The 17,809-nt window shown below is 35.5% G+C and overlaps 1 protein-coding gene across 1 annotated transcript in view; it reads right to left on the bottom strand.

Annotated features, from left to right (window-relative positions):
- WDR72 (WD repeat domain 72) overlaps positions 1–17,809 on the bottom strand; it is a 229,246-nt gene that overhangs the window by 56,460 nt on the left and 154,977 nt on the right. The window lies entirely within an intron of this gene.

Here is a 17,809-nt window from a genome sequence, read left to right as displayed (position 1 = left end):
AGATCTTCCCAAACCAGGAATCGAACCCAGGTCTCCTGCATTGCAGGCAGACTCTTTATCAACTGAGCTATGAAGGAAGCAGCATTATCCCTGATAAGGATATTAAAAAATCAGGATATGCCTATAGCAGAAAGATCAAGGAATGGGAGCCAATAGCTAGAGTCAGTCTATATTCAAGGTAGAACTGAAGACTCTGTGATTTCTCTTCATCCAAATTTCACCCTGTTAACATGGTGATCACATGTATCACTGAAGAACTTTATTCTGTGCTTTCGATTCTTCTAGTGGCAGGTCCTATGGCAGACTCTGATAGGTCCATCTAATCTGAGATTGCTCAAAACAGCTGCCCACATGTCTAGAGTACTTACTGCAACATTTGCCAACCACAAGCTCTCAGTGACTGTTGATGATTGACAGAATTAATAGAGATCATCAATACTTTAGTACTCCTGTGCTATTCAATATCTTGAAAAAAAGACATAGAAATTCAATGTAACTTAAGCCAAATATCTAAAGTAAAATGATGTGAAGAGAAAATAATAATTTAATTTTTAAAAAAACCTGTCTCTAAGAGATCTAAGCACTTTCATATCTTAAAGGCACACTCAAATGTACTGACATATGGTTATATGACATTAAGAATTCAGGGGGAAATCTTTGTTTTCACAAAAAGTTTTGAATTAGTAAATTTCAGTGAAAAGCATTGCGTGTACTTCTAGGAAATCTCATCATGATCTCAGTGTAATAGCCATTTGTAAAAAAGCTCTGAACTGAGTCCATGCCAGGGAGCATTATTGGAAAATGGCCCGCTCTGACGACTTCCTGGAATTCTTCTCTGTGCAAGTCAGCAGCGTGTTTGGCACCAGCTGGCACTAAACTGAGGCACTGGGAAGTATAAGGTGCATTCTTTGGTGACATGGTATGCAATTTTATAGCTTCAGTTTTATAAAGGAGTCAGCCAGACAATAGCTCATCTTATTCAAATTATAAGATTGGTCTCTTTTAAAAAAATAAAGCATACAACTAAAATGTCCATTGAAAAAAATGAAACTGGGGTAATTAGGATATTTGTTATAGTACTCCAGTTTTTTAGTAGGCACAGGGATGGACAGGAGGAATGATACAGCTCTTCTCCACATGACCCAGTCCAGTGGTTTCTACTTTGCCTTCCATGGAACTTCAGCCTTTTTTCAGAAGGAATTCATAACTGCCTGATTCAATTTTTCTCTTTAAAATATACATCATAGTTATTGGTAAAGAACTGTAATTTTAAAAGGCAAAATTTTGTACTAATTTTTAATAAACTTGGAAACAATAAACATTTATTTATGCTGCCAAATAGCTATTTCTGTGCAGATCTAAGATTAATTTCTGATTTATATTTAAATTTATGAATGTATCATTGATCAAAGAGGTTGCATGTATATGTTTTACTGTTAGTAGCAGACAGTTTCACTCATGTAACATTATACAAACAAGTGCTGTTGAAGTGCTATTCTGCTTACTAACATGAATCATAATTTTTTCACTACAGTATATCCAAACTGATTACTAAAGTATGAGACCAAAGGTTTATATGACTGTCACCCCATATGTCTTAATTTCATATCTCATAATTCCTAGAATTTGACAGGTTTTTTCAGTTTTACAAAAGATTCAGATACTTATGAAACTTTTAAAACACCAGTTTAGATCATTTCTTAAATAACAAAAAAAAGCTAGTCATTGGTAAAAATCTTTAGAGATGTTTATGCTTTATATATGAGATGGAAGTTATTGGTGAAACTTGGCTTTGTTTTTCTAATATTTTGTAAATTCTCAATTATGACTATATAGAAGATCCCATGGGCTTCCCAGGTGGCTCAGTGGGTAAAGAATCTGCCTGCAATGCAGGAGATGCAGGAGTTGTGGGTTCTATCCCTGGGTCAGGGAGATCTCCTGGAGGACGGCATGGCAACCCACTCCAGTATTCTTGCCTAGAGAATCCCATGAACAAAGGAGCTTGGCGGGCTACAATCCATGGGGTTGCCAAGAGTCAGACAGGACTGAAGCTACTGAGCACACACACAGAAGATCCCATATGACAGAGAAAATAACCTAGCTCACTTTATAGCATAGAAAGCATCTTATAGTAACGGTCTGATATTTAAGCAACTATGTATACAGTAGCAAATCACAGCTCTTTCTTCTAGCAATCAGAAATGGAAAATTTCAGAACCTGTGTTCTAAAAAAGCCTATGAAGGTTTACTTGACTTTTCATTTCTGATTTGATAAAAGGAATGAATAATTTTGGATTACTGATACCCATTAAAAGAATAGATTAAGAATATTAAAATTTATAACGATGGCTTGTGAATTTGGGAAATTGAGGGTTGGGCAAGGAGCAGACAAGGAATGTGAGACTGTATTCAGTACAACTAAGGAGGGAAACCTGCCAATTGTAATAAATAAAATGACTTATGATGCCTTCACCCTCTTCATGTAGTTGTTATAACTGAAGCATCTAAGTGCTTTATATCATTAGTCACTACTATATTGCAGTTTCATTCTTACATTTTTCAGTACCTTTTATATGTATGATTTATATTTGTAGAAATAACTAAAAACAGCATATATGCCTTACATACAGATTCTAGAAAAAAGATAGAATTCAGCTAAGTAATCTTATTTTTTAAATCCAGTTCTATAATGGTGTTTGTTGTAAGACATGAGGTTTTTCCGGTAAAACATATCCTCCTGTAGCTTTACTTTCCATGTATGGACTTCTTCCAGAGCTGTACTTGTTTCTTAAGCTATATCATGGTGGAATCTTATCCTTTATAATGTTTTGGAAAAAGCTGAGGGTGGCGCCTGTACAATTTGATTTGGTGTAAAAATATACACCAAATCTGATTTCTGTTACATTAAGGCATTCTCTGACAAAATATACAGAACAAGAAATGAAGTGAATTGTGTTTTAGAAATATCTTGTAAGCTTGTTTCCCCGAATACCTGACCACTAATTTTTAAAAATGGATCAAAACCCACTTTAATTGAATATTTAATAGATGATTTAATGTTTGAGTTAAGATACATTTTAAATGCTAAATATAAAAATGATTTGTGTTTGCTTACTGGAAATATTTGTAATACAAGTGAATATATATAATAAACCAATATTTAAAGCAAATTTACTATGGAAGAAATGAAATCACTATCTTCAATTTATAAAGATGCTACATTCATCAAACTGTATTTTTGACTGAGTTGGTTTTTATAATATGAATACCATAACAGTGGATTTCCATTAACAGTAGAAAAATTTAACTCATTTTTAAAAATATGTAAAGTATTTTCCTTTAAAATGAGCCACTGGAAACATAAAAATGGCAATATCCTCCTAGGGATATAGCTAGAGGGAAACACATCAATTTACATAAATAAATGAGCTTACTCTTTTGTAAATTCCTTCCTGTACACGATGCCCCATCAGTGTGACTTACAGAAAAGAATCTGAGATTAACAAACAGGAACATGCAATTTAGTCTAAGACCATTTTCTAACAAGTCATATAAACACAGCAAAATATTTAAGTCTTTCATGCCCTAATTTTCCTTCCATTGAAATGGGCAAAAGCTCACTTTATTTGAAAATAATCCACTTTTTTTTCTTGTAGTTTCTGAAAATAGGGATCAAATATATATTTTGGCATTCCTGAAACAAACATTTCTTCACAGTACATTATGAATAGACTTTAGCTAATCTGGAGAATTTAAAATAGGAGAGGTCTAAGAAAATTCTAAAAACTCTTTTGCGTTTCTCAACATTAAACACAAACACATTATGGTATCTGAATACTATTCTGACGTGGAAATTGCCCTGACTTATTTGCTACAAAAAAAGACTGATTAAAACCTTTCATTCTCTTTCAGTATTATGAGAACCCCAGACAAGCGTTAATGGATATGTTACTGAATCACTCAGGTAAGTAGGCAATTCTATATTGCGTTACAGGTATTTGTACCATTACCTTCTGAAACTCTGTTTCATAGTGCAGAGTATGTCATATAAAAATAAATGATACTGCCCAATCTCAGCAGTTTGAAAGAAACATAAATCAATGGCATAAAGGAAGCAGGTGATGTAATGACTCTAGACTTAAGTAGATAGCTTGAAGAGATGGATCATCAAGTTTAACCTTTGAAATTATTCACTGGATATTAATATAAATACACAAAAAAGCACATTTCAAAGTTACCTTGCTTTGCTAAATTCTATTCTTTAAATCAATTTTTTTTAAATGTGGTAAAGAGAAATAATATATCCCATTCCTAGAAAGTATCTAATAGCAAACACTTAATAAGCCTGGTCATAATGTTTCAGTTAAGAATGTTGGTAAACGAAGTCAATAATGTCTACATAAATCCATACACAGAAAAAGGAAAAAAAAATCAATGGTGAAATCCAAACTTGTCTATAAATGGTAAATGATACAAATGCAGCCCAAAAAAGATGAGAAATCAGACCAAGTATTTTACAAATACAAGTTGGAAAACATTTAAGAACTGACTCAGAAAGGGTGGGGGATTCAGATAGTGAGCAAATATAAAGGAAGAGAAACAACTTCAAATTAGTCCCAAGAACAACACCAACGTTGAAGATGTCACTAATATGACCTGGATTCTGATGATCCTGAAGGACATTCACTGTTACTTGGTCTAAAAGCAGGGAGATAAAATTTCTCTCCTCTATGTACTGTAGGCATACTTTCTTTCTTTATGTGAGACATGAAGCACTAATGTTCCATCTAAATAATCTAGTTTTATGAAGAAGTTATTTGAAAATGTAAGAAAAAGAAGTATTGCTTTGCAAATAAATACTAAACAGAGAGACTGACAAAATTTGGACACAAGGATTCTTTGCATCTCCTGCTCTATTCACTGTCTACTTTGCACTGGAAATGCCTCGCTTCTCTTAAAATAGTTTATAATCGCTCTCCTTTTCTTTCAAGAAAAAGTCCATTGCCAGATCCTTTACATTCTGGGTGTCTCACCTTCTGGATCTAGACTGAAGCATCCTCATTTCTTATTCCCTACCCACATCAAATTTATCCCTATTCACTGACCAGGCCACACTGTATACCTCTGTGTCTGTCCTCATGGTACTCCTTTTGCCTGAACTACCCTTCTTACACCAAACTCTTTCCCACTGGAGGCAGTTGGGTCCTCCCAAAAGCACATGTAAGGATGGAGTTAGAAACGCAAAAGGCTTACTAGAGAGTAACCTGCGTGAAATAAAAAGGGCAAAAACAGAGTTGGGTACGGATGTCTCTGGTTACTACACAAATGCTTCAGTCTTTATCAACACAGTGGAAACTCCAGGACATAACTGGTCACTAGAGGAGGTCTGTCTGAATGGGAAATAGCTAGGCCCTTGTACCACCACCGTCCTCAGTCATTGTCCCAGGAAGACTATGCCTTTGCTCCAATTCAGGGATGAATCCTGGATGTACCAACAGCAGTCAGTTGGCCATACTCCCCACATCTGGGCAAATCGTCCTCTCATGTAGAGTGATCTAAAAAGTGCATCTTTCCATGGCTGCCACACCATTATCCTCCAAAGCAAACATGAATATTTACTTCTGTGTCAAGCCTCTAAAAATCGCCCCAAGGCAAATGGTGGCTCTCCATGCTTCCACAGCAGTGTGAGCTTTCTATCTTACACCACACTGTGGCCTTGTATGTTCATAGGACTTTGCCTTTTGGAAATAGAAATCACATCATATTCTTCTCAGATTCCTGGTAGATAGCTTGGGAGACAGAGTATCTAACCTATAACATATTCAAAGAGGTAGAGTGAATAGATGGATGTATGGACCTACCAGATGGATGACTGATCAGATTGGTTATTCCCTATTCTTGTGCAGATGCCAAGGGATACACTTTGTCTATTTTCATGGTGTTATAAATTTCTCAGAAAATAGTATAATATACTTTGAGTACCAATGGGATATTGGATTTTAAAGATAAGATGTATGAATATCACTTATATGTGGAATCTAAAAAAAAAAAAAAGATACAGATGTACTTATTTGCAAAGGAGAAATGGAGACTCAGATGTAGAGAATGGATGTATGGATACTGGGGGAATGTAGGGTAGGATGAATGGGGATATTGTGAATGACATATATACACTACTATGTATAAAATAGAGAACTAGTGAGAACTTACTGTATAGCCCAGAAAACTCTACTCATTGCTCTGTTGTGACCTAAATAAATGGGAAGGAAATCCAAAAAAGAGGGGATATATGTATACATACAGCTGATTCACTTTGATTCACTCTGCTATACAGCAGAAACTAACACAACATCATAAAACAGCTATACTCCAATAAAAATTAATATAAAAAAGATAAGATATGTGGAAAATTCTGAAAGAGATGGGAATACCAGACCACCTGATCTGCCTCTTGAGAAATTTGTATGCAGGTCAGGAAGCAACAGTTAGAACTGGACATGGAACAACAGACTGGTTCCAAATAGGAAAAGGAGTTCGTCAAGGCTGTATATTGTCACCCTGTTTATTTAATTGATATGCAGAGTACATCATGAGAAACGCTGGACTGGAAGAAACACAAGCTGGAATCAAGATTGCCGGGAGAAATCTCAATAACCTCAGATATGCAGATGACACCACCCTAATGGCAGAAAGTGAAGAGGAACTCAAAAGCCTCTATGAAAGTGAAAGTGGAGAGTGAAAAAGTGGGCTTAAAGCTCAACATTCAGAAAACGAAGATCATGGCATCAGGTCCCATCACTTCATGGGAAATAGATGGGCAAACAGTGGAAACAGTGTCAGACTTTATTTTTCTGGGCTCCAAAATCACTGCAGATGGTGACTGCAGCCATGAAATTAAAAGATGCTTACTCCTTGGAAGGAAAGTTATGACCAACCTAGCATATTCAAAAAGCATATTCAAAAGCATATTTGATAGCATATTCAAAAGCAGAGACATTACTTTGCCAACAAAGGTTCGTCTAGTCAAGGCTATGGTTTTTCCTGTGGTCATGTATGGATGTGAGAGTTGGACTGGGAAGAAGGCTGAGCGCCAAAGAATTGATGCTTTTGAACTGTGGTGTTGGAGAAGACTCTTGAGAGTCCCTTGGACTGCAAGGAGATCCAACCAGTCCATTCTGAAGGAGATCAGCCCTGGGATTTCTTTGGAAGGAATGATGCTAAAGCTGAAACTCCAGTACTATGGCCACCTCATGTGAAGAGTTGACTCATTGGAAAAGACTCTGATGCTGGGCGGGATTGGGGGCAAGAGGAGACGGGGACGACAGAGGATGAGATGGCTGGATGGCATCACTGACTCAATGGATGTGAGTCTGAGTTAACTCTGGGAGTTGGTGATGGACAGGGAGGCCTGGCGTGCTGGGATTCATGGGGTCGCAAAGAGTCGGACACGACTGAGCGACTGATCTGATCTGAAGCCAAACTTTTGGAATTATGTTCCCAGCATTTAAATGAACCTGTGTATCACTTTCCATCCATTATTCTCATTTCCAGTTTTGTTCAATTGACCTATTAGGAGATAGGTTGCCTAATTTTTAATTTTAAGATGTGTTATGTTTATTCTGTACTGTAAAATAATCATTTAATTTCAATGATAAATTTTGGACTTTTTAAAAATGACTTCCTTGGAGAATGCTTAGTAGTCAGTAGCATGCCTTCTTCATTAATCAGCCAACAACATTGATTCTATGCCAGATCCACTGCCAGGCTTTGAGGACACAAAGGCAAAAGTGAAAGGATAGAGTAAGAAGTTCTTTATCTAATGAAGGAGAGGGAACTGCAATCTGATGATTTGTTACATGTCCCTGGAAGAACTATGACCAATGAAGAAACAACATGGGTGGAGTGCAAAGAAAGGAGCAAACACAGAGGAGCTAAGGAAAGAACTTCTTAAGTTAGTTGGAGGTTCTTAATTCCATTATCTCCCTTTGCATTTTCAAAAGAGGAAAGGACAGAAACAAAGAAAGGCATCAGAATGTATAGAATCCCTTTCTGAAGGCTTTGGTTGTCAGCAGGGTTGGTACTGCCCCCTGGAGGAAGACTTTGGAAACTGCTGAGGCAAGGGACCTTTGTTTTCCCCAATGATTTTGGAAAGATGAAAATACTTACTGGCATTTAGTGGGCAGGAATAAGAAAAGGCAGATGTCTTGCAGTGCTCAGGATGGTCCTTCACAATGAAAAAATTATCCTGATGTTTCACATGGCTTTCAAGTTTTCCACTGTACGTTCACGGAAAGGAAAGCCCTGCTTATAATTTCTTGAGTCCAGTAACTAACTTTCTTTTACACATAGGGATCTTTCAAGGCTTTGACTGTACCTTCAGTTTTCTAGGAAGGATACTAACCCAAATCCATTTGGACACCAATGTCACCGACAGCACCACCATGCCTGTGCAGGCCTGCGTTTGCAGCTGTCATTTCAGCAATGAAATATTTCCCAATCAGCATTTTATTATATCTTTTAGTATGGTCATGCCCAAGCTTTTACCTATTGACATATTTTTATTATGAACCCTTTAAATTGTGTATAAATTATTTGTGAGGTAGGTTTTATTACTTATGAACTTCATTTTAGAATTAGAAAGGGAATAGTAGAAATTGTTAACAATATTTCAGTCCATTCTAGGACTGAAAAGAGTTGAGAAACACCACGCTTAAAGTTTCTAAAATTTAAGACCAACTTCATTCTGACTAAAGGCTAGAAGATTGTTCACAGTTACCGTATTCTTATGTATATTCAGTTACTAAGGGGAACTTTTATATTGCCCCAGATTAGCAGGGCTGCTTGGCTGGATGACAGGCATTCCTGCATAGATATGAATAAAGGGCCCATGATCATCTATATCAGGTAAAAGGAAAAAAAAGTAACAACTCTTCTTTGAATTAGCTGTCTTCATTTCTTGTGGCTTATTCTCCTGGGTTGCCTTGTTTTTTGCCTTCAAACATCTGTTGGCATTAATTTTTCCTGGTAGCTCTCTAGACAGATATTTAGTTTGCCCCTGAACTAAGAAAAATAAATTTTTAAAAAATGCCTCCGGATTAACATTTTAGAAGAAAACCATCACTGTCCCTATAATGACCTTTCCTATTCCCTTCCTACCTACAGACAATTAGCATATTATCTAGCATTTCTTCCATTCTTACACCACAGTTCTTTGATACAAGTCTGGCACTGTCATTTATCATTCCTCCACTTATGTAGGCAGCACACTTTAAGGAGCACCCATCATGAGCCACATAGTACATTACCTGCTAGAAGCACAAGACTAATAAATTCCAACTTTTGCCCTCAAGGAGTTCAGAGAGGTGGGAAAGAAAGGTGAATAAACAAGAAATTAGGGTGCCAGATGATATAGACTATTTAGAAGGATATACAAGCAATGTATGAAATGACCTAATAAAAGATTTATAGTACCTTACATTGAACCTTACACATAATAAATGGTTAATAAGAGATGTTTACAAGTTATTAAAATTGTTCTAAGGCTGAAAATTGGACACATATATTGACAAGTTAAAATAGTAAAATAAGGGCGCTGTTACCAAGATGAATGACATTCTGATGGAATGGGATATTCCAACGACATGAGACAGACTTTATTTTCTTGGGCTCCGAAATCACTGCAGATGGTGACTGCAGCAATGAAATTAAAAGACACTTGCTCTTTGGAAGAAAAGCTATGACCAACCTAGACAGCATATTAAAAATCAGAGACAATCCTTTGCCAACAAAGGTCCATCTAATCAAGGCTATGGTTCCTCTAGTAGTCATGTATGGATGTGAGAGTTGGCCTATAAAGAAAGCGAATAACTGACTCATTGGCAAAGACCCTAATGCTGGGAAAGATTGAATACAGGAGGAGAAGGGGACAAAAGAGGATTAGATGGTTGGATGGCATAACCGACTTGATGGAAAGCAAGCTCTGGGAGTTGGTGATGGACAAGGAAGTCTGGCGTGCTGCAATCCATGGGGTCTCAAAGAGCTGGACACAACTGAGCAACTGAACTGAATGACATAAGAACATATGGATAATTTTTCCTTCAACCACCATTTCTCTAACAGTTGCCTTGCCGTGTGCTAGACACTGTACTCTCTGCTGAGAATACAAAACTGACTAAATCCCTGCTTTTTCTCTCAAGGAATTTAGTTGTATCAAAATTGTTTCCAGAACTAGGAATGCATATGCATATTGACTAATGTCATTGCATTTAAGGTAGAAACTAATATCACACAAGGTGCCAGGCTCAGAAGTAGAAATGGAGTCAACAGGGAGGAGGCTGACCCAAATGAGTCAGGTTGTAAGCGGAACTCTAGCTTAGTAGTATTGGAGCTGTTGGCTACAAGAGATCACAAATGAACCAGAAATTCAAGAAGAGACAGATGAGTCAGAACCCAGGACATGAATCCAAACACTGAAGAAATAGTGCTTGAAACAGCAGCTCCTTAAATACTTCCACAGAGAAGCTATAGCTGAATGAAGAATAAGAAGACGAGTTTCAAGCAAGTCACCAGGCTCTCTAAAAACATCAGATTGAAACCAGGTCATGACAAAATGAGTAATGAAGAGCTAAATAATCAACCATTAGGAAAGAAGCTTTGGAATGGTTACAAGTGAGATTCATTCATGTGTCTATTTTTAATTTTTTTGTGAGCTTTCTGTGTGCACACACATGATCCTGGGGTGATGATGCTTAGAAAACGATTTCATGTGTGTATTCAGGCTATATCTGGCCGCTACAGGAAAGCAATCACCTGATTTTTCTTGTCTTCTTTTTCTATTACTAATTAGAAATTGGCTGAATCTTTAGTACGAGCTACCCTGTGGTCCAACCATTCATCCATCCTCTCAATAATCACTTATTACCAGCTACTAGGTGAAGGACCCTCCCAGGTGATGGGAGGAAAAAAGATAAATAGACCCGACCCCGTCCTTGAGAGGTCAGTGTTGGGAGCCAGTCTCAGTTTGGAGAACAATAGTGTGAAATACATTGATTTCAGGGACAGAATCTAGATCACTTTTCCTTTGTCAATAAATTTAAATGGGCATGCAGACAGTAATCGATAAATTGGTGCCCGCACAACTGTCACCAAGGAAATATTTAACTCAATTCCTTGATGCTACTGTCTCTATGCAGCTGGGCCAGGTTGGCATTCTGATTGCTCATGAGGAAAAAGGATGATGCAACACTCTAGTTCTTCATATGCCAAGATGAAAATCATCAATCTCAATCTCTGTGAAAGATGAAACTACTTTGCTAAAAAGAGCAGTGAACTCTATCAGTCTTTCTGAGGCGATGCAATCTTAAAGATGATTCAGAGAGGGAAGAAGCAGTGGAGAAGTTCAGGATTTATATAGGGAGAAAGAGAAATGATAAAAATTCTCCATCTATTTTGCAAGAAGCAAAAAATAAGACAGAACATATGTTAAACCCAAATGGCAACAGTGTTTTTCGAAAGGTATGTAATGTACCCTAGGTACTAAATTATTTGCTTATCATATGCAAATTCCTCATCATTCAACATGAATATCTTTATATTTAAATATGATTGTCTATTATATAATTTGAATTAATCTATAAAAATGAAAATTTATATTTCCTCTTTCCCCATACTGCTAACCTTTTGACTAATATGTATATGCCAAATCTTTTTCGAATCTACTATTTACCAGTTGGCATTTCCAGTTCCCAACCATAAAACCTTCTAATTTGTAACCACTAAAACTTATGTAAATGTATATTCCAAACAAAGCTATTTAATGTTAAGTGCATCTTTTGTGAAATAGCTTATAGTGTCTCATCCAAAGGTTAATAGAAATTAGTGATTTGATATTTGCTCATTAGTTGATTCAAGAGAGCATTTCCTGTGTTGTTATACCAAATGTTTGTGGTTCTGCAGCCCTGTGATCCTCGACATGGGCAATACCTATCTCTGTAACTGTCACATAGGAGACACATGGTAAATATTGATGAATTAAGAAATAGTGAAGGAAAATAGTGTTTAATTGGAAAGCAATGCCAGAGAATAATGAAGAATCCAGATTCTGATGCCTGGGTTTAACTCTTGGTTCTGTTGCTTGTTCGGAATAGACTGGGAAAGTTACTTCTCTGTATCTATTTTCTCATCAATAAAATGGTAATAACAATACTACCTGTCCCTATAGAACTGTTGCCTGAATCAAATGATTTAAGGTACATGAGGCACTTAGAACATACTAAGCCATATCGGTGTTAGATGTTATTATTATCATCACCATCACTATCATTGCTATTCTAGAAGACTGAGAATTCCCTGGTGGCTCAGATGGTAAAGCGTCTGCCTAAAATGCAGGAGACCTGGGCTCAATCCCTGGGTCAGGAAGATCTTCTGGGGAAGGAAATGGCAACCCACTCCAGTATTCTTGCCTGGAAAATCCCATGGATGAAGGAGCCTAGTAGGCTACAGTCCATGGAATCGCAAAGAGTCGGACATGACTGAGTGACTTCACTTTCACTTTAATTAGGAGAGGAAGACATTGGCACAATGAGATTCAAAAAGGGCACATGCTCTCCAGAGAAGAAACTAAGGATGTATGGGTTTCTCTCTAATGTTCAGGTTCCACATTTATGCATATATGGATCAGATAATTCTGGGGAGAAAGAAAAGGGCATAAGTGTCTTCAGTGGTCTTTGAAACAGCTGCCTTCTCCTACTCCAGCTTTTTTTGCTTGGCTAAATTATGTTCATCTTTCAAGTCTTGCATTAGGCATCTCTTCTTCAAATAAGTCTTCTTGACCTCAAATCTGGGTTAGGTACTGCTTTGATGTGTTCCTGCAAACTCACCCATAGCATCTGATACACTATGGTCTTCGACTGGGGATTTCCAATTTGTTCTCTGTGTACCACCAATTCATGGATCAGTACACAGAGGCATAGAGGAGTGATGCATAAAGATGTATTCAAAGTTTTGGAGCTAGCACAGTATGCAGTACAGAATATCAAGTTACCATCCCTTCATAACCAAAAGCTTATCATATCTGCCTTCTGAGTCTACCCAAAGGCTGTGGTTGGGATACTTTCTTGCAGAAAATACAAAGAACTCTGATGCATGTATCACCAGTATATGTATGTTTGTTTATAAATAATATACATCCTATTAGTATATCAACGTTAAGTCCATCCTAAAATATACATGAAAATAAGAATTTCAAAAGGAGAACATTAACACACACATACACATACAACAGTGCCTTTTTTGCTTAAGATTGCATTATTAGAATTATCTTCAATCTTAGTTTCTTGGCTAGAAACTTTTGCTCATTTTCTGAGAGTTACTTTAGTTAATGCTAGAAAATAAAATCTGTAGGTCATCTGAGCAGGGACACTTGAAACTGAACATAGGAGAGACAGCCTTCTGGGAAGTGAATCTTCCATTCTCTACCCAGAATATCCTATGGGATACTGCACTACCCAACATAGGAATCAAATCAGCTTACCAAGGTCAATCTATGGATCAAGGATACTTTTGTTGGAAAAAATGCAAGTATAGATTTTGATTATCTCACTCCTCCATATCCATTTCATCAGCAAATACTTTGGCAACCCACTTCAGTATTCTTGCCTGGAAAATCCCATGGACAGAGGAGCCTGAAGGCCTAGCGGGCTACAGTCTATGAGGTTGCAAAGAGTCAGACATGACTGAGCAATTGAACACAGCACCTTTATATACATTCAAAATCTGATCACTTCTCACCTTCTCCAACCAAGCCACCATATTTGTTCCAAGCTGCCATCATTTGGATTAGCATTATAAGGCCTTCCAACTGGTCTCCCAGCTTCTTCTCATGGCCCTGAACTTTAGGCAGTGAGATTCCATTAAAATATGTGCCCATTGTCTGTTCTCCCATCTCAGACAGAAAGCTTAAGACCTCAGTCTGATACACAAAAGCCATTCTATGATGATCCCCCATTACTTCTCTGCTCCTTGCTCACTTGCCTTACACAGATTTTTTCTAAATTACTTCTGTGCCTTTAAGAACGCATTGGCCTTCTCAGCCTGAAGACCTCAAAGGAAAAGGAAGGTGTATTTACCATAACTAACAATATCAGGAAAGAATTTCCCTATGAGGTAGTCAGATACTACCTTTCTACAACTACACAGATTTCCTTCTGAGACATTCAACAAGCAGATGAAAACTGTCCTGTGCCAGTTTTTCTATTGATGGCCACCAGGATCACAAAACTTTTCTGTTAAATATACCTTGATTTACTATAAAATAATGGTTTTATTTAAAGAGCACATTTTCATTATTTAACTTTGCAGATAAGACTTTGAAAATGATGCAAATAATAAAGATTATTTGCAATACCCTTATTTGATGTATCATCTTCACAACCACACAGTTTAACATGAATTTAAATTCAGCTAGTAATTCTATGGTGACAGTTTTATCTACAAAGCCTCCATTTCTATTTCAACCAATTTATTTAATGAAACAATTCAGAGTACTTGCTTAAACTGATCCAAATAACATTTTAAAAAAAGTGAAGGGAAATAGCTTTCTAAAGCATTTTAATAATAGAAACTATTGCTGTTTTTTAAAGTAGTAAATCTTAACCTCAAATGTGAGTGCTAATTATACAATTTCTTATTAAAGAGATTCAAGTAGATCGCAGTGTGATTGTTATAAAACTGTAAACTCAGATAAAATTCACAGATCTCCTATAAAATACTGGTTCACAAATATTAAGACCTCAAATAAAATACAAGCTGTGAAATGTAACAAGTGAAAACACTGAAAAATAAGATACAAAATTATGAGGTGCAAACACATTGTGCTTCAGTTCTCACTTTGCTGATTTCCATCGCATGTACAAACCTTTCAAGAAACCTGGTGATTTTCTTTATGAGGGCTGTGATGGCAACGATTGAACATTCTGCATTTTCTTTGTTAATAGAAAGTATGATTTATGAGAGAGGAATAAAAATCTAAGAAAACCACTCAATAAATTATTCAATTTTCAGATCAAGCTGATTTAGAGCAAATTTCCTTCATGCTGCAAGTGTGGAATATGCAGCTTATCTGGATAAAATGAGTGTTTAAGAGAATATCTGGAATTGTTTCCTTGTTTTTAGTAATTTGGTGACTGTAGACAAGTCATATACCTTCTTTAAGTCCAGTTTATTCATTTAAAAAATGAAATAATAATAGGGAGCATGTCTCAAAGTGCAAGAGATACACTACTAGAGACATTCAAGATACCCAGTATGGTGATGAACTTTTTTCCAAGTACTATTTATTTCTATGTGTATGAGAAAGATACATAATCAGTATGTTAACCTAAGTATTTATAGAGGCTTATGTCAGGAAAAGCCTAGGTAGCACCATGGAAATCTGTCTTCCTCAGATAGTAGTTCTTTTCAGCGGTTAGAACATAGTAAGAGTACAATAACTGTTGCTGTTAATATTATTTTTCCTTATGATCTATTAATAGTATTGTCATATTACCACAGCACTAATAAGCCAAACATACTATACCCAACATAAAAGAAGTTTATGAGTATCTACACAAAAAATTCATCTGTTACTTTTGAAATGATTTACAAATAAAATGCAAGAAATTAAGGAACCAAGAAAGAATAAATAAAAATAGAAAAACAAACAAAAACAAGTAGGGGGAATGGGAAACTCATAGAGGAAAAATGAGCAAGGACCTGATAAAATTAAACAATATAAACCATTTATCATAAGAATATTTGATAAAATGATATGTTGCAGGTACACTGAAGCTAAGTAAATCTGCCTATAAAATTTGAGGTATAATCATATTTGGTGAATACCACCTACATCATCCTCTTAACCTTTGAATCAGGATATCTGAGATAAATTAAATAGCTTTTTAGTTATTTATTTTTAAAAATTCCATCAAGTAGTGCAGTGTATACCACTAGTAAAGATCTAAAGCTTTTCCTGTAATTATACTTAACTCCTCTGAATAGTTTTAAAATTAGTTTTGTTTATTTTTTCCAAAAGAGGAAAAATGGCAATGTTAGTATCGAATATAATATTGCTTGCAAATTTTCCTCTTCAATGCTTGTTATTTGCTTCCTATATACTTGCAATTGGAGTTAATATTTTTGTATAAGGATTATTTCCCAGGAGAATATATACTTATTTGTGAAAATATTATACTTATTTTAAATAAAATATTCTAAATTTAACCCACCAACACATATCGAGTAGTTTTAATATTTTTGTGTTCCAATTCTCATCACAAGCTAATCCTAAATTTTCTAAAGGAGCACTCAATAATGATAAAGATAGATAATATTTATTAAGATCCAGATTCTTTAGTCACATTAAGATTCAGTTCCATAGAATTAATAATTCTCAATAATCCTCAATTATGAAGTTTCACCAGAGAGCCCAATCTGATGAAACTTCAAATAATGAGTAAGCCATGTGATGGCAAAACTCATAAAAATTTCACCTTGATAGCCTGCCAAGAATATCTCAACCAGAAATGAGGCTTATGGGCCAATGGACAAATTAGACACTAGGGATAAGTAACAGAAATACCACCAAGTGAGAATTAACACGTGATGAATGACACTAGCTGCCTTTGGAGAGACACCTGTAGTGTCTCTCCAAATGAATCAAGAACACAAATGTAGTCAGTGAAATTAATTTAAAAAGGAATTTTTCTACTTCTTATTTGAAAGGTGTAATATAAATACAATTATGTGACATGAACAAATAGGAAGGCCTTAAAGCGAGTAAATTTGCCAGATAATTAAAGCTAATTTCTTTACAACAAAAAAACAAGTGACTTGAAATCACCACTGAGTTTTAACAAATTACTATCTGAATTTACCAGCCTCAGTGACTTTCTTGGTACTAGGAAATAGTCCATCTATTTTGATCTTTGGCCTTCTTTGAAAAAGCCTTTTTCTGCTACATATCCTCTTTCACTGCATAGTGCTCTCTAATCAGTAATCTTATAAAAATAAGAAGAAGAAATAAATATAATACATTTTAAAGAATAATACCTGTTTTAAGATTTAACATTTTAAATATAGCAACATTTCTGAGTCCCAAATAAAATCTCTTTTAAAGAGCTAAAAGAAGTATCTAAAATTTTTTAACAATCTGAAACATGTAAACTTGTAACATGTTTTCCTGAGAAATATATATAATAATATTATATGTTTATTTTTTCATCAAAAGCTTACTAACAAAGTTGAAAATCAAAGTTTTGCTTAATTTTACTATTTTTTAATTTTCACTTTTAAGTCACAGATAACAGGCTAAAAAGTCAGATAACATTATTCAGCAGAAATTTAGATTCACTTTCTAGTCAAAACCATAAACACTGTGATTATAAAGTTATAGTGATAAAATCTATTACAGAATGAATCAAGTGGTCCAACTATAGAACAGTTCACTTTTAGTTTCTATTTCATTTCTTATCCCCCCCACCCCGAAAAACAGCACATGGCTGTTATCATGTTATCAAATGAACACAAATTTAGGACCCATTATTATCAGAGTATTCTTATAATATATGTCCCATTAAGCTATTATTGTTACTTCTGTTTTCATTTTTACTGTCTTAACTTAAAAACATTTAAATAAAGAACATAAATTTTGTTTTGTAAAATATTTATTAATTATAATTTAGAATTAGAAACTTGACAATTATGAGGAAATTGATAGCAGAATAGGTCAGAAACAGGGCACTTAGCTTGGCTTTTGCAGAAATGATTTATTGTG

This window comes from Bubalus kerabau, chromosome 10 (genome assembly GCF_029407905.1).
Source record: "Bubalus kerabau isolate K-KA32 ecotype Philippines breed swamp buffalo chromosome 10, PCC_UOA_SB_1v2, whole genome shotgun sequence".
Lineage (NCBI taxonomy): Eukaryota > Metazoa > Chordata > Mammalia > Artiodactyla > Bovidae > Bubalus > Bubalus kerabau.
Note: the sequence above shows the minus strand (reverse complement) of the source record. Positions and strands in the feature narration are given on the sequence as shown.